This window comes from Schistocerca nitens, chromosome 5 (genome assembly GCF_023898315.1).
Source record: "Schistocerca nitens isolate TAMUIC-IGC-003100 chromosome 5, iqSchNite1.1, whole genome shotgun sequence".
Classification (NCBI taxonomy): Eukaryota; Metazoa; Arthropoda; class Insecta; order Orthoptera; family Acrididae; genus Schistocerca; species Schistocerca nitens.
This window is the reverse complement of record NC_064618.1, coordinates 138217804-138243997: the sequence shown is the minus strand read 5'-3', so window position 1 is coordinate 138243997 and position 26194 is coordinate 138217804.

Below are 26194 nucleotides of genomic sequence, written 5' to 3'. Positions count from 1 at the left end.
ACAGGGCGGGAGGAGGGAGCGGTGCACGATACGTTTTCTTCCCATGGTAAGCATTTTTTGGGTTTTATACTTTTGGTATTTTGGTTTTTCATGTTGATTTTAAAACAACCTTTTTCATGTTTGAAATGTACTAACTCGTTTTTTCCTCACAGCAGGTCAACTTGTGTGTGGTTGCAAAATTACGGTCCCATTGAGTACATTTTTGGAGAAGAGGACATCTGTTGCACCACAGGGCGGGAGGAGGGAGCGGTGCACGATACGTTTTCTCTCCATGGTAAGCATTTTTAGGGTTTTATACTTTTGGTATTTTGGTTTTTCATGTTGGTTTTAAAATGACCTTTTTCATGTTTGAAATGTACTAACTCGTTTTTTCCTCACAGCAGGTCAACTTGTGTGTGGTTGCAACATTACGGTCCCATTGAGTACATGTTTGGAGAAGGGGACATCTGTTGCACCACAGGGCGGGAGGAGGGACCAGTGCACGATACGTTTTCTTTCCATGGTAAGCATTTTTTGGGTTTTATACTTTTGGAATTTTGGTTTTTCATGTTGAATTTAAAATGACCTTTTTCATGTTTGAAATGTACTAACTCGTCTTTTCCTCACAGCAGGTCAACTTGTGTGTGGTTGCAACATTACGGTCCCATTGAGTACATTTTTGGAGAAGGGGACATCTGTTGCACCACAGGGCGGGAGGAGGGAGCGGTGCACGATACGTTTTCTTTCCATGGTAATCATTTTTTGGGTTTTATACTTTTGGTATTTTGGTTTTTCATGTAGATTTTAAAATGACATTTTCATGTTTGAAATGTACTAACTCGTTTTTTCCTGACAGCAGGTCAACTTGTGTGTGGTTGCAACATTACGGTCCCATTGAGTACATTTTTGGAGAAGGGGACATCTGTTGCACCACAGGGCGGGAGGAGGGAGCGGTGCACAATACCTTTTCTTTCCATGGTAAGAATTTTTGGGGTTTTATACTTTTGGTATTTTGGTTTGATTTTTGGAGAAGGGGACATATGTTGCACCACAGGGCGGGAGGAGGGAGTGGTGCATGATACGTTTTCTTTCCATGGTAAGAATTTTTTTGTGTTTATACTTTTGGTATTTTGGTTTTTCATGTTGATTTTAAAATGACCTTTTGCATGTTTGAAATGTACTAACTCGTTTTTTCCTCACAGCAGGACAACTTGAGTGTGGTTGCAACATTACGGTCCCATTGAGTACATTTTTGGAGAAGGGGCATCTGTTGCACCACAGGGCGGGAAGAGGGAGCGGTGCACGATACGTTTTCTTTCCATGGTAAGAATTTTTTTGTGTTTTATACTTTTGGTATTTTGGTTTTTCATGTTGATTTTAAAATGACCTTTTTCATTTATGAAATGTACTAACTCATATTTCCTCACAGCAGGTCAACTTGTGTGTGGTTGCAACATTACGGTCCCATTGAGTACATTTTTGGAGAAGGGGACATCTGTTGCACCACAGGGCGGGAGGAGGGAGCAGTGCACAATACGTTTTCTTTCCATGGTAAGCATTTTTTGGGTTCTATACTTTTGGTATTTTGGTTTTTCATGTTGATTTAAAAATGATCTTTTTCATGTTTGAAATGTACTAACTCGTTTTTTCCTCACAGCAGGTCAACTTGTGTGCGGTTGCAACATTACGGTCCCATTGACTACATTTTTGGAGCAGGGGACATGTGTTGCATCACAGGGCGGGAGGAGGGAGCGGTGCACGATACGTTTTCTTTCCATGCTAAGCATTTTTTGGGTTTTATACTTTTGGTATTTTGGTTTTTCATGTTGATTTTAAAATGACCTTTTTCATGTTTGAAATGTACTAACTCGTTTTTTCCTCACAGCAGGTCAACTTGTGTGTGGTTGCAACATTACGGTCCCATTGAGTACATTTTTGGAGAAGGGGACATCTGTTGCACCACAGGGCGGGAGGAGGGAGCGGTGCACGATACGTTTTCTTTCGATGGTAAGCATTTTTTGGGTTTTATACTTTTGGTATTTTGGTTTTTCATGTTGATTTTAAAATGACCTTTTTCATGTTTGAAATGTACTAACTCGTTTTTTCCTCACAGCAGGTCAACTTGTGTGTGGTTGCAACATTACGGTCCCATTGAGTACATTTTTGGAGAAGGGGACATCTGTTGCACCACAGGGCGGGAGGAGGGAGCGGTGCACGATACGTTTTCTTTCCATGGTAATCATTTTTTGGATTTTATACTTTTGGTATTTTGGTTTTTCATGTAGATTTTAAAATGACATTTTCATGTTTGAAATGTACTATCTCGTTTTTTCCTGACAGCAGGTCAACTTGTGTGTGGTTGCAAGATTACGGTCCCATTGAGTACATTTTTGGAGAAGGGGACATCTGTTGCACCACAGGGCGGGAGGAGGGAGCGGTGCACGATACCTTTTCTTTCCATGGTAAGAATTTTTGGGGTTTTATACTTTTGGTATTTGGGTTTGATTTTTGGAGAAGGGGACATATGTTGCACCACAGGGCGGGAGGAGGGAGCGGTGCATGATACGTTTTCTTTCCATGGTAAGAATTTTTTTGTGTTTATACTTTTGGTATTTTGGTTTTTCATGTTGATATTAAAATGACCTTTTTCATGTTTGAAATGTACTAACTCGTTTTTTCCTCACAGCAGGACAACTTGAGTGTGGTTGCAACATTACGGTCCCATTGAGTACATTTTTGGAGAAGGGGACATCTGTAGCACCACAGGGCGGGTGGAGGGAGCGGTGCACGATACGTTTTCTTTCCATGGTAAGAATTTTTTTGTGTTTTATACTTTTGGTATTTTGGTTTTTCATGTTGATTTTAAAATGACCTTTTTCATGTTTGAAATGTACTAACTCGTTTTTTCCTCACAGCAGGTCAACTTGTGTGTGGTTGCAACATTACGGTCCCATTGAGTACATTTTTGGAGAAGGGGACATCTGTTGCACCGCAGGGCGGGAGGAGGGAGCAGTGCACAATATGTTTTCTTTCCATTGTAAGCATTTTTTGGGTTCTATACTTTTGGTATTTTTGTTTTTCATGTTGATTTTAAAATGATCTTTTTCATGTTTGAAATGTTCTAACTCGTTTTTTCCTCACAGCAGGTCAACTTGTGTGTGGTTGCAACATTACGGTCCCATTGAGTACATTTTTGGAGAAGGGGACATCTGTTGCACCACAGGGCGGGAGGAGGGAGCGGTGCACGATACGTTTTCTTTCCATGATAAGCATTTTTTGTATTTTATACTTTTGGTACTTTGGTTTTTCATGTTGATTTTAAAATGCCCTTTTTCATGTTTGAAATGTACTAACACGTTTTTTCCTCACAGTAGGTCAACTTGTGTGTGGTGTTAACATTACGGTCCCATTGAGTACATTTTTGGAGAAGGGGACATCTGTTGCACCACAGGGCGGGAGGAGTGAGCGGTGCACGATACGTTTTCTTTCCATGGTAAGCATTTTTTGTGTTTTATACTTTTGGTATTTTGGTTTTTCATGTTGATTTTAAAATGACCTTTTTCATGTTTGAAATGTACTAACTTGTTTTTTCCTCACAGCAGGTCAACTTGTGTGTGGTTGCAACATTACGGTCCCATTGAGTACATTTTTGGAGAAGGGAACATCTGTTGCACCACAGGGCGGGAGGAGGGAGCGGTGCACGATACGTTTTCTTTCCATGGTAAGCATTTTTTGGGTTTTATACTTTTGGTATTTTGGTTTTTCATGTTGATTTTAAAATGACCTTTTTCATGTTTGAAATGTACTAACTCGTTTTTTCCTCACAGCAGGTCAACTTGTGTGTGGTTGCATCATTACGGTCACATTGAGTACATTTTTGGAGAAGGGGACATCTGTTGCACCACAGGGCGGGAGGAGGGAGCGGTGCACGATACGTTTTCTCTCCATGGTAAGCATTTTTTGGGTTTTATACTTTTGGTATTTTGGTTTTTCATGTTGATTTTAAAATGACCTTTTTCATGTTTGAAATGTAATAACTCGTTTTTTCCTCACAGCAGGTCAACTTGTGAGTGGTTGCAACATTACGGTCCCATTGAGTACATTTTTGGAGAAAGGGACATCTGTTGCACCACAGGTCGGGAGGAGGGAGCGGTGCACGATACGTTTTCTTTCCATGGTAAGCATTTTTTGGGTTTTATACTTTTGGTATTTTGGTTTTTCATGTTGATTTTAAAATGACCTTTTTCATGTTTGATATGTACTAACTCGTTTTTTCCTCACAGCAGGTCAACTTGTGTGTGGTTGCAACATTACGGTCCCATTGAGTACATTTTTGGAGAAGGGGACATCTGTTGCACCACAGGGCGGGAGGAGGGAGCGGTGCACGATACGTTTTCTTTCGATGGTAAGCATTTTTTGGGTTTTATACTTTTGGTATTTTGGTTTTTCATGTTGATTTTAAAATGACCTTTTTCATGTTTGAAATGTACTAACTCGTTTTTTCCTCACAGCAGGTCAACTTGTGTGTGGTTGCAACATTACGGTCCCATTGAGTACATGTTTGGAGAAGGGGACATCTGTTGCACCACAGGGCGGGAGGAGGGACCAGTGCACGATACGTTTTCTTTCCATGGTAAGCATTTTTTGGGTTTTATACTTTTGGTATTTTGGTTTTTCATGTTGATTTTAAAATGACCTTTTTCATGTTTGAAATGTACTAACTCGTCTTTTCCTCACAGCAGGTCAACTTGTGTGTGGTTGCAACATTACGGTCCCATTGACTACATTTTTGGAGAAGGGGACATCTGTTGCACCACAGGGCGGGAGGAGGGAGCAGTACACGATACGTTTACTTTCCATGGTAAGCATTTTTTGGGTTTTATACTTTTGGTATTTTGGATTTGCATGTTGATTTTAAAATGACCTTTTTCATGTTTGAAATGTACTAACTCGTTTTTTCGTCACAGCAGGACATCTTGTGTGTGGTTGCAACATTACGGTCCCATTGAGTACATTTTTGGAGAAGGGGACATCTGTTGCACCACAGGGCGGGAGGAGGGAGCAGTGCACAATACATTTTCTTTCCATGGTAAGCATTTTTGGGTTCTATACTTTTGGTATTTTGGTTTTTCATGTTGATTTTAAAATGATCTTTTTCATGTTTGAAATGTACTAACTCGTTTTTTCCTCACAGCAGGTCAACTTGTGTGTGGTTGCAACATTACGGTCCCATTGAGTACATTTTTGGAGAAGGGGACATCTGCTGCACCACAGGGCGGGAGGAGTGAGCGGTGCACGATACGTTTTCTTTCCATGGTAAGCATTTTTTGTGTTTTATACTTTTGGTATTTTGGTTTTTCATGTTGATTTAAAAATGACCTTTTTCATGTTTGAAATGTACTAACTCGTTTTTTCCTCACAGCAGGTCAACTTGTGTGTGGTTGCAACATTACGGTCCCATTGAGTACATTTTTGGAGAAGGGGACATCTGTTGCACCACAGGGCGGGAGGAGGGAGCGGTGGACGATACGTTTTCATCCATGGTAAGCATTTTTTGGGTTTTACACTTTTGGTATTTTGGTTTTTCATGTTGATTTTAAAATGACCTTTTTCATGTTTGAAATGTACTAACTCGTTTTTTCCTCACAGCAGGTCAACTTGTGTGTGGTTGCAACATTACGGTCCCATTGAGTACATTTTTGGAGAAGGGGACATCTGTTGCACCACAGGGCGGGAGGAGTGAGCGGTGCACGATACGTTTTCTTTCCATGGTAAGCATTTTTTGAGTTTTATACTTTCGGTATTTTGGTTTTTCATGTTGATTTAAAAATGACCTTTTTCATGTTTGAAATGTACTAACTTGTTTTTTCCTCACAGCAGGTCAACTTGTGTGTGGTTGCAACATTACGGTCTCATTGAGTACATTTTGGAGAAGGGGTCATCTGTTGCACCACAGGGCGGGAGGAGGGAGCGGTGCACGATACGTTTTCATCCATGGTAAGCATTTTTTGGGTTTTATACTTTTGGAATTTTGGTTTTTCATGTTGATTTTAAAATGACCTTTTTCATGTTTGAAATGTACTAACTCGTTTTTTCCTCACAGCAGGTCAACTTGTGTGTGGTTGCAACATTACGGTCCCATTGAGTACATTTTTGGAGAAAGGGACATCTGTTGCACCACAGGGCGGGAGGAGGGAGCGTTGCACGATACGTTTTTTTTCCATGGTAAGCATTTTTTGGGTTTTATACTTTTGGTATTTAGGTTTATCATGTTGATTTTAACACGACCTTTTTCATGTTTGAAATGTACTAACTCATTTTTTCCTCACAGCAGGTCAACTTGTGTGTGGTTGCAACATTACGGTCCCATTGAGTACATTTTTGGAGAAGGGGATATCTGTTGCACCACAGGTCGGGAGGAGGGAGCAGTACACGATACGTTTTCTTTCCATGGTAAGCATTTTTTGGGTTTTATGCTTTTGGTATTTTGGTTTTTCATGTTGATTTTAAAATGACCTTTTTCATGTTTGAAATGTACTAACTCGTTTTTTCGTCACTGCAGGTCAACTTGTGTGTGGTTGCAACATTACGGTCCCATTGGGTACATTTTTGGAGAAGGGGACATCTGTTGCACCACAGGGTAGGGGGAGGAGGGAGCAGTACACGATACGTTTTCTTTCCATGGTAAGCATTTTTTGGGTTTTATACTTTTGGAATTTTGGTTTTTCATGTCGATTTTAAAATGACCTTCTTCATGTTTGAAATGTACTAACTCGTTTTTTCCTCACAGCAGGTCTCCTTCTGTCTGGTTGCAACATTACGGTCCCATTGAGTACATTTTTGGAGAAGGGGCCATCTGTTGCACCACAGGGCGGGAGGAGGGAGCGGTGCACGATACGTTCTCTTTCCATGGTAAGAAATTTTTTGTGTTTTATACTTTTGGTATTTTGGTTTTTCATGTTGATTTTAAAATGACCTTTTTCATGTTTGAAATGTACTAACTCGTTTTTTCCTCACAGCAGGTCAACTTGTGTGTGGTTGCAAAATTACGGTCCCATTGAGTACATTTTTGGAGAAGGGGACATCTGTTGCACCACAGGGCGGGAGGAGGGAGCGGTGCACGATACGTTTTCTTTCCATGGTAAGAATTTTTTTGTGTTTCTTACTTTTGGTATTTTGGTTTTTCATGTTGATTTTAAAATGACCTTTTTCATGTTTGAAATGTACTAACTCATTTTTTCCTCACAGCAGGTCAACTTGTGTGTGGTTGCAACATTACGGTCCCATTGAGTACATTTTTGGAGAAGGGGACATCTGTTGCACCACAGGGCGGGAGGAGGGAGCAGTACACGATACGTTTACTTTCCATGGTAAGCATTTTTTGGGTTTTATACTTTTGGTATTTTGGATTTGCATGTTGATTTTAAAATGACCTTTTTCATGTTTGAAATGTACTAACTCGTTTTTTCCTCACAGCAGGTCAACTTGTGTGTGGTTGCAACATTACGGTCACATTGAGTACATTTTTGGAGAAGGGGACATCTGTTGCACCACAGGGCGGGAGGAGGGAGCAGTGCACAATACGTTTTCTTTCCATGGTAAGCATTTTTGGGTTCTATACTTTTGGTATTTTGGTTTTTCATGTTGATTTTAAAATGATCTTTTTCATGTTTGAAATGTACTAACTCATTTTTTCCTCACAGCAGGTCAACTTGTGTGTGGTTGCAACATTACGGTCCCATTGAGTACATTTTTGGAGAAGGGGACATCTGTTGCACCACAGGGCGGGAGGAGGGAGCGGTACACGATACGTTTTCTTTCCATGGTAAGCATTTTTTGGGTTTTATACTTCTGGTACTTTGGTTTTTCATGTTGATTTTAAAATGACCTTTTTCATGTTTGAAATGTACTAACTCGTTTTTTCCTCACAGCAGGTCAACTTTTGTGTGGTGTTAACATTACGGTCCCATTGAGTACATTTTTGGAGAAGGGGACATCTGTTGCACCACAGGGCGGGAGGAGGGAGCGGTGCACGATACGTTTTCTTTCGATGGTAAGCATTTTTTGGGTTTTATACTTTTGGTATTTTGGTTTTTCATGTTGATTTTAAAATGACCTTTTTCATGTTTGAAATGTACTAACTTGTTTTTTCCTCACAGCAGGTCAACTTGTGTGTGGTTGCAACATTACGGTCCCATTGAGTACATTTTTGGAGAAGGGGACATCTGTTGCACCACAGGGCGGGAGGAGGGAGCGGTGCACGATACGTTTTCTTCCCATGGTAAGCATTTTTTGGGTTTTATACTTTTGGTATTTTGGTTTTTCGTGTTGATTTTAAAACAACCTTTTTCATGTTTGAAATGTACTAACTCGTTTTTTCCTCACAGCAGGTCAACTTGTGTGTGGTTGCAAAATTACGGTCCCATTGAGTACATTTTTGGAGAAGAGGACATCTGTTGCACCACAGGGCGGGAGGAGGGAGCGGTGCACGATACGTTTTCTCTCCATGGTAAGCATTTTTAGGGTTTTATACTTTTGGTATTTTGGTTTTTCATGTTGGTTTTAAAATGACCTTTTTCATGTTTGAAATGTACTAACTCGTTTTTTCCTCACAGCAGGTCAACTTGTGTGTGGTTGCAACATTACGGTCCCATTGAGTACATGTTTGGAGAAGGGGACATCTGTTGCACCACAGGGCGGGAGGAGGGACCAGTGCACGATACGTTTTCTTTCCATGGTAAGCATTTTTTGGGTTTTATACTTTTGGAATTTTGGTTTTTCATGTTGATTTTAAAATGACCTTTTTCATGTTTGAAATGTACTAACTCGTCTTTTCCTCACAGCAGGTCAACTTGTGTGTGGTTGCAACATTACGGTCCCATTGAGTACATTTTTGGAGAAGGGGACATCTGTTGCACCACAGGGCGGGAGGAGGGAGCGGTGCACGATACGTTTTCTTTCCTTGGTAATCATTTTTTGGGTTTTATACTTTTGGTATTTTGGTTTTTCATGTAGATTTTAAAATGACATTTTCATGTTTGAAATGTACTAACTCGTTTTTTCCTGACAGCAGGTCAACTTGTGTGTGGTTGCAACATTACGGTCCCATTGAGTACATTTTTGGAGAAGGGGACATCTGTTGCACCACAGGGCGGGAGGAGGGAGCGGTGCACAATACCTTTTCTTTCCATGGTAAGAATTTTTGGGGTTTTATACTTTTGGTATTTTGGTTTGATTTTTGGAGAAGGGGACATATGTTGCACCACAGGGCGGGAGGAGGGAGTGGTGCATGATACGTTTTCTTTCCATGGTAAGAATTTTTTTGTGTTTATACTTTTGGTATTTTGGTTTTTCATGTTGATTTTAAAATGACCTTTTGCATGTTTGAAATGTACTAACTCGTTTTTTCCTCACAGCAGGACAACTTGAGTGTGGTTGCAACATTACGGTCCCATTGAGTACATTTTTGGAGAAGGGGCATCTGTTGCACCACAGGGCGGGAAGAGGGAGCGGTGCACGATACGTTTTCTTTCCATGGTAAGAATTTTTTTGTGTTTTATACTTTTGGTATTTTGGTTTTTCATGTTGATTTTAAAATGACCTTTTTCATTTATGAAATGTACTAACTCATTTTTTCCTCACAGCAGGTCAACTTGTGTGTGGTTGCAACATTACGGTCCCATTGAGTACATTTTTGGAGAAGGGGACATCTGTTGCACCACAGGGCGGGAGGAGGGAGCAGTGCACAATACGTTTTCTTTCCATAGTAAGCATTTTTTGGGTTCTATACTTTTGGTATTTTGGTTTTTCATGTTGATTTAAAAACGATCTTTTTCATGTTTGAAATGTACTAACTCGTTTTTTCCTCACAGCAGGTCAACTTGTGTGCGGTTGCAACATTACGGTCCCATTGACTACATTTTTGGAGCAGGGGACATCTGTTGCACCACAGGGCGGGAGGAGGGAGCGGTGCACGATACGTTTTCTTTCCATGCTAAGCATTTTTTGTGTTTTATACTTTTGGTATTTTGGTTTTTCATGTTGATTTTAAAATGACCTTTTTCATGTTTGAAATGTACTAACTCGTTTTTTCCTCACAGCAGGTCAACTTGTGTGTGGTTGCAACATTACGGTCCCATTGAGTACATTTTTGGAGAAGGGGACATCTGTTGCACCACAGGGCGGGAGGAGGGAGCGGTGCACGATACGTTTTCTTTCGATGGTAAGCATTTTTTGGGTTTTATACTTTTGGTATTTTGGTTTTTCATGTTGATTTTAAAATGACCTTTTTCATGTTTGAAATGTACTAACTCGTTTTTTCCTCACAGCAGGTCAACTTGTGTGTGGTTGCAACATTACGGTCCCATTGAGTACATTTTTGGAGAAGGGGACATCTGTTGCACCACAGGGCGGGAGGAGGGAGCGGTGCACGATACGTTTTCTTTCCATGGTAATCATTTTTTGGATTTTATACTTTTGGTATTTTGGTTTTTCATGTAGATTTTAAAATGACATTTTCATGTTTGAAATGTACTATCTCGTTTTTTCCTGACAGCAGGTCAACTTGTGTGTGGTTGCAACATTACGGTCCCATTGAGTACATTTTTGGAGAAGGGGACATCTGTTGCACCACAGGGCGGGAGGAGGGAGCGGTGCACGATACCTTTTCTTTCCATGGTAAGAATTTTTGGGGTTTTATACTTTTGGTATTTGGGTTTGATTTTTGGAGAAGGGGACATATGTTGCACCACAGGGCGGGAGGAGCTAGCGGTGCATGTTACGTTTTCTTTCCATGGTAAGAATTTTTTTGTGTTTATACTTTTGGTATTTTGGTTTTTCATGTTGATTTAAAAATGACCTTTTTCATGTTTGAAATGTACTAACTCGTTTTTTCCTCACAGCAGGACAACTTGAGTGTGGTTGCAACATTACGGTCCCATTGAGTACATTTTTGGAGAAGGGGACATCTGTAGCACCACAGGGCGGGAGGAGGGAGCGGTGCACGATACGTTTTCTTTCCATGGTAAGAATTTTTTTGTGTTTTATACTTTTGGTATTTTGGTTTTTCATGTTGATTTTAAAATGACCTTTTTCATGTTTGAAATGTACTAACTCGTTTTTTCCTCACAGCAGGTCAACTTGTGTGTGGTTGCAACATTACGGTCCCATTGAGTACATTTTTGGAGAAGGGGACATCTGTTGCACCGCAGGGCGGGAGGAGGGAGCAGTGCACAATATGTTTTCTTTCCATTGTAAGCATTTTTTGGGTTCTATACTTTTGGTATTTTGGTTTTTCATGTTGATTTTAAAATGATCTTTTTCATGTTTGAAATGTTCTAACTCGTTTTTTCCTCACAGCAGGTCAACTTGTGTGTGGTTGCAACATTACGGTCCCATTGAGTACATTTTTGGAGAAGGGGACATCTGTTGCACCACAGGGCGGGAGGAGGGAGCGGTGCACGATACGTTTTCTTTCCATGATAAGCATTTTTTGTATTTTATACTTTTGGTACTTTGGTTTTTCATGTTGATTTTAAAATGCCCTTTTTCATGTTTGAAATGTACTAACACGTTTTTTCCTCACAGTAGGTCAACTTGTGTGTTGTGTTAACATTACGGTCCCATTGAGTACATTTTTGGAGAAGGGGACATCTGTTGCACCACAGGGCGGGAGGAGTGAGCGGTGCACGATACGTTTTCTTTCCATGGTAAGCATTTTTTGTGTTTTATACTTTTGGTATTTTGGTTTTTCATGTTGATTTTAAAATGACCTTTTTCATGTTTGAAATGTACTAACTTGTTTTTTCCTCACAGCAGGTCAACTTGTGTGTGGTTGCAACATTACGGTCCCATTGAGTACATTTTTGGAGAAGGGAACATCTGTTGCACCACAGGGCGGGAGGAGGGAGCGGTGCACGATACGTTTTCTTTCCATGGTAAGCATTTTTTGGGTTTTATACTTTTGGTATTTTGGTTTTTCATGTTGATTTTAAAATGACCTTTTTCATGTTTGAAATGTACTAACTCGTTTTTTCCTCACAGCAGGTCAACTTGTGTGTGGTTGCATCATTACGGTCACATTGAGTACATTTTTGGAGAAGGGGACATCTGTTGCACCACAGGGCGGGAGGAGGGAGCGGTGCACGATACGTTTTCTCTCCATGGTAAGCATTTTTTGGGTTTTATACTTTTGGTATTTTGGTTTTTCATGTTGATTTTAAAATGACCTTTTTCATGTTTGAAATGTAATAACTCGTTTTTTCCTCACAGCAGGTCAACTTGTGAGTGGTTGCAACATTACGGTCCCATTGAGTACATTTTTGGAGAAAGGGACATCTGTTGCACCACAGGTCGGGAGGAGGGAGCGGTGCACGATACGTTTTCTTTCCATGGTAAGCATTTTTTGGGTTTTATACTTTTGGTATTTTGGTTTTTCATGTTGATTTTAAAAGACCTTTTTCATGTTTGATATGTACTAACTCGTTTTTTCCTCACAGCAGGTCAACTTGTGTGTGGTTGCAACATTACGGTCCCATTGAGTACATTTTTGGAGAAGAGGACATCTGTTGCACCACAGGCGGGAGGAGGGAGCGGTGCACGATACGTTTTCTTTCGATGGTAAGCATTTTTTGGGTTTTATACTTTTGGTATTTTGGTTTTTCATGTTGATTTTAAAATGACCTTTTTCATGTTTGAAATGTACTAACTCGTTTTTTCCTCACAGCAGGTCAACTTGTGTGTGGTTGCAACATTACGGTCCCATTGAGTACATGTTTGGAGAAGGGGACATCTGTTGCACCACAGGGCGGGAGGAGGGACCAGTGCACGATACGTTTTCTTTCCAAGGTAAGCATTTTTTGGGTTTTATACTTTTGGTATTTTGGTTTTTCATGTTGATTTTAAAATGACCTTTTTCATGTTTGAAATGTACTAACTCGTCTTTTCCTCACAGCAGGTCAACTTGTGTGTGGTTGCAACATTACGGTCCCATTGAGTACATTTTTGGAGAAGGGGACATCTGTTGCACCACAGGGCGGGAGGAGGGAGCGGTGCACGATACGTTTTCTTTCCATGGTAATCATTTTTTGGGTTTTATACTTTTGGTATTTTGGTTTTTCATGTAGATTTTAAAATGACATTTTCATGTTTGAAATGTACTAACTCGTTTTTTCCTGACAGCAGGTCAACTTGTGTGTGGTTGCAACATTACGGTCCCATTGAGTACATTTTTGGAGAAGGGGACATCTGTTGCACCACAGGGCGGGAGGAGGGAGCGGTGCACGATACCTTTTCTTTCCATGGTAAGAATTTTTCGGGTTTTATACTTTTGGTATTTTGGTTTGATTTTTGGAGAAGGGGACATATGTTGCACCACAGGGCGGGAGGAGGGAGCGGTGCATGATACGTTTTCTTTCCATGGTAAGAATTTTTTTGTGTTTATACTTTTGGTATTTTGGTTTTTCATGTTGATTTTAAAATGACCTTTTTCATGTTTGAAATGTACTAACTCGTTTTTTCCTCACAGCAGGACAACTTGAGTGTGGTTGCAACATTACGGTCCCATTGAGTACATTTTTGGAGAAGGGGCATCTGTTGCACCACAGGGCGGGAAGAGGGAGCGGTGCACAATACGTTTTCTTTCCATGGTAAGAATTTTTTTGTGTTTTATACTTTTGGTATTTTGGTTTTTCATGTTGATTTTAAAATGACCTTTTTCATTTATGAAATGTAGTAACTCATTTTTTCCTCACAACAGGTCAACTTGTGTGTGGTTGCAACATTACGGTCCCATTGAGTACATTTTTGGAGAAGGGGACATCTGTTGCACCACAGGGCGGGAGGAGGGAGCAGTGGACAATACGTTTTCTTTCCATGGTAAGCATTTTTTGGGTTCTATACTTTTGGTATTTTGGTTTTTCATGTTGATTTAAAAATGATCTTTTTCATGTTTGAAATGTACTAACTCGTTTTTTCCTCACAGCAGGTCAACTTGTGTGTGGTTGCAACATTACGGTCCCATTGACTACATTTTTGGAGCAGGGGACATCTGTTGCACCACAGGGCGGGAGGAGGGAGCGGTGCACGATACGTTTTCTTTCCATGGTAAGCATTTTTTGGGTTTTATACTTTTGGTATTTTGGTTTTTCATGTTGATTTTAAAATGACCTTTATCAAGTTTGAAATGTACTAACTCGTTTTTTCCTCACAGCAGGTCAACTTGTGTATGGTTGCAACATTACGGTCCCATTGAGTACATTTTTGGAGAAGGGGACATCTGTTGCACCACAGGGCGGGAGGAGGGAGCGGTGCACGATACGTTTTCTTTCGATGGTAAGCATTTTTCGGGTTTTATACTTTTGGTATTTTGGTTTTTCATGTTGATTTTAAAATGACCTTTTTCATGTTTGAAATGTACTAACTCGTTTTTTCCTCACAGCAGGTCAACTTGTGTGTGGTTGCAACATTACGGTCCCATTGAGTACATGTTTGGAGAAGGGGACATCTGTTGCACCACAGGGCGGGAGGAGGGACCAGTGCACGATACGTTTTCTTTCCATGGTAAGCATTTTTTGGGTTTTATACTTTTGGTATTTTGGTTTTTCATGTTGATTTTAAAATGACCTTTTTCATGTTTGAAATGTACTAACTCGTCTTTTCCTCACAGCAGGTCAACTTGTGTGTGGTTGCAACATTACGGTCCCATTGAGTACATTTTTGGAGAAGGGGACATCTGTTGCACCACAGGGCGGGAGGAGGGAGCGGTGCACGATACGTTTTCTTTCCATGGTAATCATTTTTTGGGTTTTATACTTTTGGTATTTTGGTTTTTCATGTAGATTTTAAAATGACATTTTCATGTTTGAAATGTACTAACTCGTATTTTCCTGACAGCAGGTAAACTTGTGTGTGGTTGCAACATTACGGTCCCATTGAGTACATTTTTGGAGAAGGGGACATCTGTTGCACCACAGGGCGGGAGGAGGGAGCGGTGCACGATACCTTTTCTTTCCATGGTAAGAATTTTTGGGGTCTTATACTTTTGGTATTTTGGTTTGATTTTTGGAGAAGGGGACATATGTTGCACCACAGGGCGGGAGGAGGGAGCAGTGCATGATACGTTTTCTTTCCATGGTAAGAATTTTTTTGTGTTTATACTTTTGGTATTTTGGTTTTTCATGTTGATTTTAAAATGACCTTTTCCATGTTTGAAATGTACTAACTCGTTTTTTCCTCACAGCAGGACAACTTGAGTGTGGTTGCAACATTACGGTCCCATTGAGTACATTTTTGGAGAAGGGGACATCTGTTGCACCACAGGGCGGGAGGAGGGAGCGGTGCACGATACGTTTTCTTTCCATGGTAAGAATTTTTTTGTGTTTTATACTTTTGGTATTTTGGTTTTTCATGTTGATTTTAAAATGACCTTTTTCATTTATGAAATGTACTAACTCATTTTTTTCCTCACAGCAGGTCAACTTGTGTGTGGTTGCAACATTACGGTCCCATTGAGTACATTTTTGGAGAAGGGGACATCTGTTGCACCACAGGGCGGGAGGAGGGAGCAGTGCACAATACGTTTTCTTTCCATGGTAAGCATTTTTTGGGTTCTATACTTTTGGTATTTTGGTTTTTCATGTTGATTTTAAAATGATCTTTTTCATGTTTGAAATGTTCTAACTCGTTTTTTCCTCACAGCAGGTCAACTTGTGTGTGGTGTTAACATTACGGTCCCATTGAGTACATTTTTGGAGAAGGGGACATCTGTTGCACCACAGGGCGGGAGGAGGGAGCGGTGCACGATACGTTTTCTTTCCATGGTAAGCATTTTTTGGGTTTTATACTTTTGGTATTTTGGTTTTTCATGTTGATTTTAAAATGACCTTTTTCATGTTTGAAATGTACTAACTTGTTTTTTCCTCACAGCAGGTCAACTTGTGTGTGGTTGCAACATTACTGTCCCATTGAGTACATTTTTGGAGAAGGGAACATCTGTTGCACCACAGGGCGGGAGGAGGGAGCGGTGCACGTTACGTTTTCTTTCCATGGTAAGCATTTTTTGGGTTTTATACTTTTGGTATTTTGGTTTTTCATGTTGATTTTAAAATGACCTTTTTCATGTTTGAAATGTACTAACTCGTTTTTTCCTCACAGCAGGTCAACTTGTGTGTGGTTGCAACATTACGGTCACATTGAGTACATTTTTGGAGAAGGGGACATCTGTTGCACCACAGGGCGGGAGGAGGGAGCGGTGCACGATACGTTTTCTCTCCATGGTAAGCATTGTTTGGGTTTTATACTTTTGGTATTTTGGTTTTTCATGTTGATTTTAAAATGACCTTTTTCATGTTTGAAATGTAATAACTCGTTTTTTCCTCACAGCAGGTCAACTTGTGAGTGGTTGCGACATTACGGTCCCATTGAGTACATTTTTGGAGAAAGGGACATCTGTTGCACCACAGGTCGGGAGGAGGGAGCGGTGCACGATACGTTTTCTTTCCATGGTAAGCATTTTTTGGGTTTTATACTTTTGGTATTTTGGTTTTTCATGTTGATTTTAAAATGACCTTTTTCATGTTTGAAATGTACTAACTCGTTTTTTCCTCACAGCAGGTCAACTTGTGTGTGGTTGCAACATTACGGTCCCATTGAGTACATTTTTGGAGAAGGGGCCATCTCTTGCACCACAGGGCGGGAGGAGGGAGCGGTGCACGATACGTTCTCTTTCCATGGTAAGAATTTTTTTGTGTTTTATACTTTTGGTATTTTGGTTTTTCATGTTGATTTTAAAATGACCTTTTTCATGTTTGAAATGTACTAACTCGTTTTTTCCTCACAGCAGGTCAACTTGTGTGTGGTTGCAACATTACGGTCCCATTGAGTACATTTTTGGAGAAGGGGACATCTGTTGCACCACAGGGCGGGAGGAGGGAGCGGTGCACGATACGTTTTCTTTCCATGGTAAGAATTTTTTTGTGTTATTTACTTTTGGTATTTTGGTTTTTCATGTTGATTTTAAAAGACCTTTTTCATGTTTGAAATGTACTAACTCATTTTTTCCTCACAGCAGGTCAACTTGTGTGTGGTTGCAACATTACGGTCCAATTGAGTACATTTTTGGAGAAGGGGACATCTGTTGCACCACAGGGCGGGAGGAGGGAGCAGTACACGATACGTTTACTTTCCATGGTAAGCATTTTTTGGGTTTTATACTTTTGGTATTTTGGATTTGCATGTTGATTTTAAAATGACCTTTTTCATGTTTGAAATGTACTAACTCGTTTTTTCCTCACAGCAGGTCAACTTGTGTGTGGTTGCAACATTACGGTCCCATTGAGTACATTTTTGAAGAAGGGGACATCTGTTCCACCACAGGGCGGGAGGAGGGTGAGTGCACAATACGTTTTCTTTCCATGGTAAGCATTTTTGGGTTCTATACTTTTGGTATATTTGGTTTTTCATGTTGATTTTAAAATAATCTTTTTCATGTTTGAAATGTACTAACTCGTTTTTTCCTCACAGCAGGTCAACTTGTGTGTGGTTGCAACATTACGGACCCATTGAGTACATTTTTGGAGAAGGGGACATCTGTTGCACCACAGGGCGGGAGGAGGGAGCGGTGCACGATACGTTTTCTTTCCATGATAAGCATTTTTGGGTTTTATACTTCTGGTACTTTGGTTTTTCATGTTGATTTTAAAATGACCTTTTTCATGTTTGAAATGTACTAACTCGTTTTTTCCTCACAGCAGGTCAACTTGTGTGTGGTGTTAACATTACGGTCCCATTGAGTACATTTTTGGAGAAGGGGACATGTGTTGCACCACAGGGCGGGAGGAGGGAGCGGTGCACGATACGTTTTCTTTCCATGGTAAGCATTTTTTGGGTTTTATACTTTTGGTATTTTGGTTTTTCATGTTGATTTTAAAATGACCTTTTTCATGTTTGAAATGTACTAACTTGTTTTTTCCTCACAGCAGGTCAACTTGTGTGTGGTTGCAACATTACGGTCCCATTGAGTACATTTTTGGAGAAGGGAACATCTGTTGCACCACAGGGCGGGAGGAGGGAGCGGTGCACGATACGTTTTCTTTCCATGGTAAGCATTTTTTGGGTTTTATACTTTTGGTATTTTGGTTTTTCATGTTGATTTTAAAATGACCTTTTTCATGTTTGAAATGTACTAACTCGTTTTTTCCTCACAGCAGGTCAACTTGTGTGTGGTTGCATCATTACGGTCACATTGAGTACATTTTTGGAGAAGGGGACATCTGTTGCACCACAGGGCGGGAGGAGGGAGCGGTGCACGATACGTTTTCTCTCCATGGTAAGCATTTTTTGGGTTTTATACTTTTGGTATTTTGGTTTTTAATGTTGATTTTAAAATGACCTTTTTCATGTTTGAAATGTACTAACTCGTTTTTTCCTCACAGCAGGTCAACTTGTGTGTGGTTGCAACATTATGGTCCCATTGAGTACATTTTTGGAGAAGGGTACATCTGCTGCACCACAGGGCGGGAGGAGGGAGCGGTGCACGATACGTTTTCTTTCCATGGTAAGAATTTTTTTGTGTTATTTACTTTTGGTATTTTGGTTTTTCATGTTGATTTTAAAAGACCTTTTTCATGTTTGAAATGTACTAACTCATTTTTTCCTCACAGCAGGTCAACTTGTGTGTGGTTGCAACATTACGGTCCCATTGAGTACATTTTTGGAGAAGGGGACATCTGTTGCACCACAGGGCGGGAGGAGGGAGCAGTACACGATACGTTTACTTTCCATGGTAAGCATTTTTTGGGTTTTATACTTTTGGTATTTTGGATTTGCATGTTGATTTTAAAATGACCTTTTTCATGTTTGAAATTACTAACTCGTTTTTTCCTCACAGCAGGTCAACTTGTGTGTGGTTGCAACATTACGGTCCCATTGAGTACATTTTTGAAGAAGGGGACATCTGTTGCACCACAGGGCGGGAGGAGGGTGAGTGCACAATACGTTTTCTTTCCATGGTAAGCATTTTTGGGTTCTATACTTTTGGGATATTTGGTTTTTCATGTTGATTTTAAAATGATCTTTTTCATGTTTGAAATGTACTAACTCGTTTTTTCCTCACAGCAGGTCAACTTGTGTGTGGTTGCAACATTACGGACCCATTGAGTACATTTTTGGAGAAGGGGACATCTGTTGCACCACAGGGCGGGAGGAGGGAGCGGTGCACGATACGTTTTCTTTCCATGGTAAGCATTTTTTGGGTTTTATACTTCTGGTACTTTGGTTTTGCATGTTGATTTTAAAATGACCTTTTTCATGTTTGAAATGTACTAACTCGTTTTTTCCTCACAGCATGTCAACTTGTGTGTGGTGTTAACATTATGGTCCCATTGAGTACATTTTTGGAGAAGGGGACATCTGTTGCACCACAGGGCGGGAGGATGGAGCGGTGCACGATACGTTTTCTTTCCATGGTAGGCATTTTTTGGGTTTTATACTTTTGGTATTTTGGTTTTATATGTTGATTTTAAAATGACCTTCTTCATGTTTGAAATGTACTAACTTGTTTTTTCCTCACAGCAGGTCAACTTGTGTGTGGTTGCAACATTACGGTCCCATTGAGTACATTTTTGGAGAAGGGGACATCTGTTGCACCACAGGGCGGGAGGAGGGAGCGGTGCACAATACGTTTTCTTTCCATGGTAAGCATTTTTTGGGTTTTATACTTTTGGTATTTTGGATTTTCATGTTGATTTTAAAATGACCTTTTTCATGTTTGAAATATACTAACTCGTTTTTTCCTCACAGCAGGTCAACTTGTGTGTGAATGCCACATTATGGTCCCATTGAGTACATTTTTGGAGAAGGGGCATCTGTTGCACCACAGGGCGGGAGGAGGGAGCGGTGCATGATACGTTTTCTTTCCATGGTAAGCATTTTTTGGGTTTTATACTTTTGGTATTTTGGTTTTTCATGTTGATTTTAAAATGACCTTTTTCATGTTTGAAATAAACTAACTCGTTTTTTCCTCACAGCAGGTCAATTTGTGTGTGGTTGCAACATTACGGTCCCATTGAGTACATTTTTGGAGAAGGGGACATCTGTTGCACCACACGGCGGGAGGAGGGAGCGGTGCACGATACGTTTTCTTTCGATGGTAAGCATTTTTTGGGTTTTATACTTTTGCAATTTTGGTTTTTCATGTTGATTTTAAAATGACCTTTTTCATGTTTGAAATGTACTAACTCGTTTTTTCCTCACAGCAGGTCAACTTGTGTGTGGTTGCAACATTACGGTCCCATTGAGTACATGTTTGGAGAAGGGGACATCTGTTGCACCACAGGGCGGGAGCAGGGACCGGTGCACGATACGTTTTCTTTCCATGGTAAGCATTTTTTGGGTTTTATACTTTTGGTATTTTGGTTTTTCATGTTGATTTTAAAATGAACTTTTTCATGTTTGAAATGTACTAACTCGTTTTTTCCTCACAGCAGGTCAACTTGTGTGTGGTTGCAACATTACGGTCCCATTGAGTACATTTTTGGAGAAGGGGACATCTGTTGCACCACAGGGCGGGAGGAGGGAGCGGTGCACGATACCTTTTCTTTCCATGGTAAGCATTTTTTGGGTTTTATACTTTTGGTATTTTGGTTTGATTTTTGGAGAAGGGGACATCTGTTGCACCACAGGGCGGGAGGAGGGAGCGGTGCATGATACGTTTTCTTTCCATGATAAGAATTTTTTTGTGTTTTATACTTTTGGTATTTTGGTTTTTCATGTTGATTTTAAAATGACCTTTTTCATGTTTGAAATGTACTAACTCGTCTTTTCCTCACAGCAGGACAACTTGAGGGTGGTTGCAACATTACGGTCCCATTGAGTACATTTTTGGAGAAGGGGTCATCTGTTGCACCACAGGGCGGGAGGAGGGAGCGGTGCACGATACGTTTTCTTTCCATGGTAAGAATTTTTTTGTCTTTTATACTTTTGGTATTTTGGTTTTTCATGTTGATTTTAAAATGACCTTTTTCATGTATGAAATGTACTAACTCATTTTTTCCTCACAGCAGGTCGACTTGTGTGTGGTTGCAACATTACTGTCCCATTGAGTACATTTTTGGAGAAGGGGACATCTGTTGCACCACAGGGCTGGAATAGGGAGCGGTGCACGATACGTTTTCTTTCCATGGTAAGCATTTTTTGGGGTTTTTACTTTTGGTATTTTGGATTTGCATGTTGATTTTAAAATGACCTTTTTCATGTTTGAAATGTACTAACTCGTTTTTTCGTCACAGCAGGTCAACTTGTGTGTGGTTGCAACATTAGGGTCCCATTGAGTACATTTTTGGAGAAGGGGACATCTGTTGCACCATAGGGCGGGAGGAGGGAGCAGAGCACAATACGTTTTCTTTCCATGGTAAGCATTTTTTGGGTTCTATACTTTTGGTATTTTGGTTTTTCATGTTGATTTTAAAATGATCTTTTTCATGTTTCAAATGTTCTAACTCGTTTTTTCCTCACAGCAGGTCAACTTGTGTGTGGTTGCAACATTACGGTCCCATTGAGTACATTTTTGGAGAAGGGGACATCTGTTGCACCACAGGGCGGGAGGAGGGAGCGGTGCACGATACGGTTTCTTTCCATGGTAAGCATTTTTTGGGTTTTATACTTGTGGTACTTTGGTTTTTCATGTTGATTTTAAAATGACCTTTTTCATGTTTGAAATGTACTAACTCGTTTTTTCCTCACAGCAGGTCAACTTGTGTGTGGTGTTAACGTTACGGTCTCATTGAGTACATTTTTGGAGAAGGGGACATCTGTTGCACCACAGGGCGGGAGGAGGGAGCGGTGCATGATACGTTTTCTTTCCATGGTAGGCATTTTTTGGGTTTTATACTTTTGGTATTTTGGTTTTTCATGTTGATTTTAAAATGACCTTCTTCATGTTTGAAATGTACTAACTTGTTTTTTCCTCACAGCAGGTCAACTTGTGTGTGGTTGCAAAATTACGGTCCCATTGAGTACATTTTTGGAGAAGGGGACATCTGTTGCACCACAGGGCGGGAGGAGGGAGCGGTGCACAATACGTTTTCTTTCCATGGTAAGCATTTTTTGGGTTTTATACTTTTGGTATTTTGGTTTTTCATGTTGATTTTAAAATGACCTTTTTCATGTTTGAAATATACTAACTCGTTTTTTCCTCACAGCAGGTCAACTTGTGTGTGGTTGCCACATTATGGTCCCATTGAGTACATTTTTGGAGAAGGGGACATCTGTTGCACCACAGGGCGGGAGGAGGGAGCGGTGCATGATACGTTTTCTTTCCATGGTAAGCATTTTTTGGGTTTTATACTTTTGGTATTTTGGTTTTTCATGTTGATTTTAAAATGACCTTTTTCATGTTTGAAATATACTAACTCGTTTTTTCCTCACAGCAGGTCAATTTGTGTGTGGTTGCAACATTACGGTCCCATTGAGTACATTTTTGGAGAAGGGGACATCTGTTGCACCACACGGCGGGAGGAGGGAGCGGTGCACGATACGTTTTCTTTCGATGGTAAGCATTTTTTGGGTTTTATACTTTTGCAATTTTGGTTTTTCATGTTGATTTTAAAATGACCTTTTTCATGTTTGAAATGTACAAACTCGTTTTTTCCTCACAGCAGGTCAACTTGTGTGTGGTTGCAACATTACGGTCCCATTGAGTACATGTTTGGAGAAGGGGACATCTGTTGCACCACAGGGCGGGAGCAGGGACCGGTGCACGATACGTTTTCTTTCCATGGTAAGCATTTTTTGGGTTTTATACTTTTGGTATTTTGGTTTTTCATGTTGATTTTAAAATGACCTTTTTCATGTTTGAAATGTACTAACTCGTTTTTTCCTCACAGCAGGTCAACTTGTGTGTGGTTGCAACATTACGGTCCCATTGAGTACATTTTTGGAGAAGGGGACATCTGTTGCACCACAGGGCGGGAGGAGGGAGCGGTGCACGATACCTTTTCTTTCCATGGTAAGCATTTTTTGGGTTTTATACTTTTGGTATTTTGGTTTGATTTTTGGAGAAGGGGACATCTGTTGCACCACAGGGCGGGAGGAGGGAGCGGTGCATGATACGTTTTCTTTCCATGATAAGAATTTTTTTGTGTTTTATACTTTTGGTATTTTGGTTTTTCATGTTGATTTTAAAATGACCTTTTTCATGTTTGAAATGTACTAACTCGTTTTTTCCTCACAGCAGGACAACTTGAGTGTGGTTGCAACATTACGGTCCCATTGAGTACATTTTTGGAGAAGGGGTCATCTGTTGCACCACAGGGCGGGAGGAGGGAGCGGTGCACGATACGTTTTCTTTCCATGGTAAGAATTTTTTTGTCTTTTATACTTTTGGTATTTTGGTTTTTCATGTTGATTTTAAAATGACCTTTTTCATGTATGAAATGTACTAACTCATTTTTTCCTCACAGCAGGTCGACTTGTGTGTGGTTGCAACATTACTGTCCCATTGAGTACATTTTTGGAGAAGGGGACATCTGTTGCACCACAGGGCTGGAGGAGGGAGCGGTGCACGATACGTTTTCTTTCCATGGTAAGCATTTTTTGGGGTTTTTACTTTTGGTATTTTGGATTTGCATGTTGATTTTAAAATGACCTTTTTCATGTTTGAAATGTACTAACTCGTTTTTTCGTCACAGCAGGTCAACTTGTGTGTGGTTGCAACATTAGGGTCCCATTGAGTACATTTTTGGAGAAGGGGACATCTGTTGCACCATAGGGCGGGAGGAGGGAGCAGAGCACAATACGTTTTCTTTCCATGGTAAGCATTTTTTGGGTTCTATACTTTTGGTATTTTGGTTTTTCATGTTGATTTTAAAATGATCTTTTTCATGTTTCAAATGTTCTAACTCGTTTTTTCCTCACAGCAGGTCAACTTGTGTGTGGTTGCAACATTACGGTCCCATTGAGTACATTTTTGGAGAAGGGGACATCTGTTGCACCACAGGGCGGGAGGAGGGAGCGGTGCACGATACGGTTTCTTTCCATGGTAAGCATTTTTTGGGTTTTATACTTCTGGTACTTTGGTTTTTCATGTTGATTTTAAAATGACCTTTTTCATGTTTGAAATGTACTAACTCGTTTTTTCCTCACAGCAGGTCAACTTGTGTGTGGTGTTAACATTACGGTCCCATTGAGTACATTTTTGGAGAAGGGGACATCTGTTGCACCACAGGGCGGGAGGAGGGATCGGTGCACGATACGTTTTCTTTCCATGGTAAGCATTTTTTGGGTTTTATACTTTTGGTATTTTGGTTTTTCATGTTGATTTTAAAATGACCTTTTTCATGTTTGAAATGTACTAACTTGTTTTTTCCTCACAGCAGGTCAACTTGTGTGTGGTTGCAACATTACGGTCCCATTGAGTACATTTTTGGAGAAGGGAACATCTGTTGCACCACAGGGCGGGAGGAGGGAGCGGTGCACGATACGTTTTCTTTCCATGGTAAGCATTTTTTGGGTTTTATACTTTTGGTATTTTGGTTTTTCATGTTGATTTTAAAATGACCTTTTTCATGTTTGAAATGTACTAACTCGTTTTTTCCTCACAGCAGGTCAACTTGTGTGTGGTTGCAACGTTACGGTCACATTGAGTACATTTTTGGAGAAGGGGACATCTGTTGCACCACAGGGCGGGAGGAGGGAGCGGTGCACGATATGTTTTCTCTCCATGGTAAGCATTTTTTGGGTTTTATACTTTTGGTATTTTGGTTTTTCATGTTGATTTTAAAATGACCTTTTTCATGTTTGAAATGTACTAACTCGTTTTTTCCTCACAGCAGGTCAACTTGTGTGTGGTTGCAACATTACGGACCCATTGAGTACATTTTTGGAGAAGGGGCCATCTCTTGCACCACAGGGCGGGAGGAGGGAGCGGTGCACGATACGTTCTCTTTCCATGGTAAGAATTTTTTTGTGTTTTATACTTTTGGTATTTTGGAATTTCATGTTGATTTTAAAATGACCTTTTTCATGTTTGAAATGTCATAACTCGTTTTTTCCTCACAGCAGGTCAACTTGTGTGTGGTTGCAACATTACGGTCCCATTGAGTACATTTTTGGAGAAGGGGACATCTGTTGCACCACAGGGCGAGAGGAGGGACCGGTGCACGATACGTTTTCTTTCCATGGTAAGAATTTTTTTGTGTTATTTACTTTTGGTATTTTGGTTTTTCATGTTGATTTTAAAAGACCTTTTTCATGTTTGAAATGTACTAACTCATTTTTTCCTCACAGCAGGTCAACTTGTGTGTGGTTGCAACATTACGGTCCCATTGAGTACATTTTTGGAGAAGGGGACATCTGTTGCACCACAGTGCGGGAGGAGGGAGCAGTACACGATACGTTTACTTTCCATGGTAAGCATTTTTTGGGTTTTATACTTTTGGTATTTTGGATTTGCATGTTGATTTTAAAATGACCTTTTTCATGTTTGAAATGTACTAACTCGTTTTTTCCTCACAGCAGGTCAACTTGTGTGTGGTTGCAACATTACGGTCCCATTGAGTACATTTTTGAAGAAGGGGACATCTGTTGCACCACAGGGCGGGAGGAGGGTGAGTGCACAATACGTTTTCTTTCCATGGTGAGCATTTTTGGGTTCTATACTTTTGGTATATTTGGTTTTTCATGTTGATTTTAAAATGACTTTTTCATGTTTGAAATGTACTAACTCGTTTTTTCCTCACAGCAGGCCAACTTGTGTGTGGTTGCAACATTACGGACCCATTGAGTACATTTTTGGAGAAGGGGACATCTGTTGCACCACAGAGCGGGAGGAGGGAGCGGTGCACGATACGTTTTCTTTCCATGATAAGCATTTTTGGGTTTTATACTTCTGGTACTTTTATTTTTCATGTTGATTTTAAAATGACCTTTTTCATGTTTGAAATGTACTAACTCGTTTTTTCCTCACAGCGGGTCAACTTGTGTGTGGTGTTAACATTACGGTCCCATTGAGTACATTTTTGGAAAAGGGGACATCTGTTGCACCACAGGGCGGGAGGAGGGAGCGGTGCACGATACGTTTTCTTTCCATGGTAAGCATTTTTTGGGTTTTATACTTTTGGTATTTTGGTTTTTCATGTTGATTTTAAAATGACTTTTTTCATGTTTGAAATGTACTAACTTGTTTTTTCCTCACAGCAGGTCAACTTGTGTGTGGTTGCAA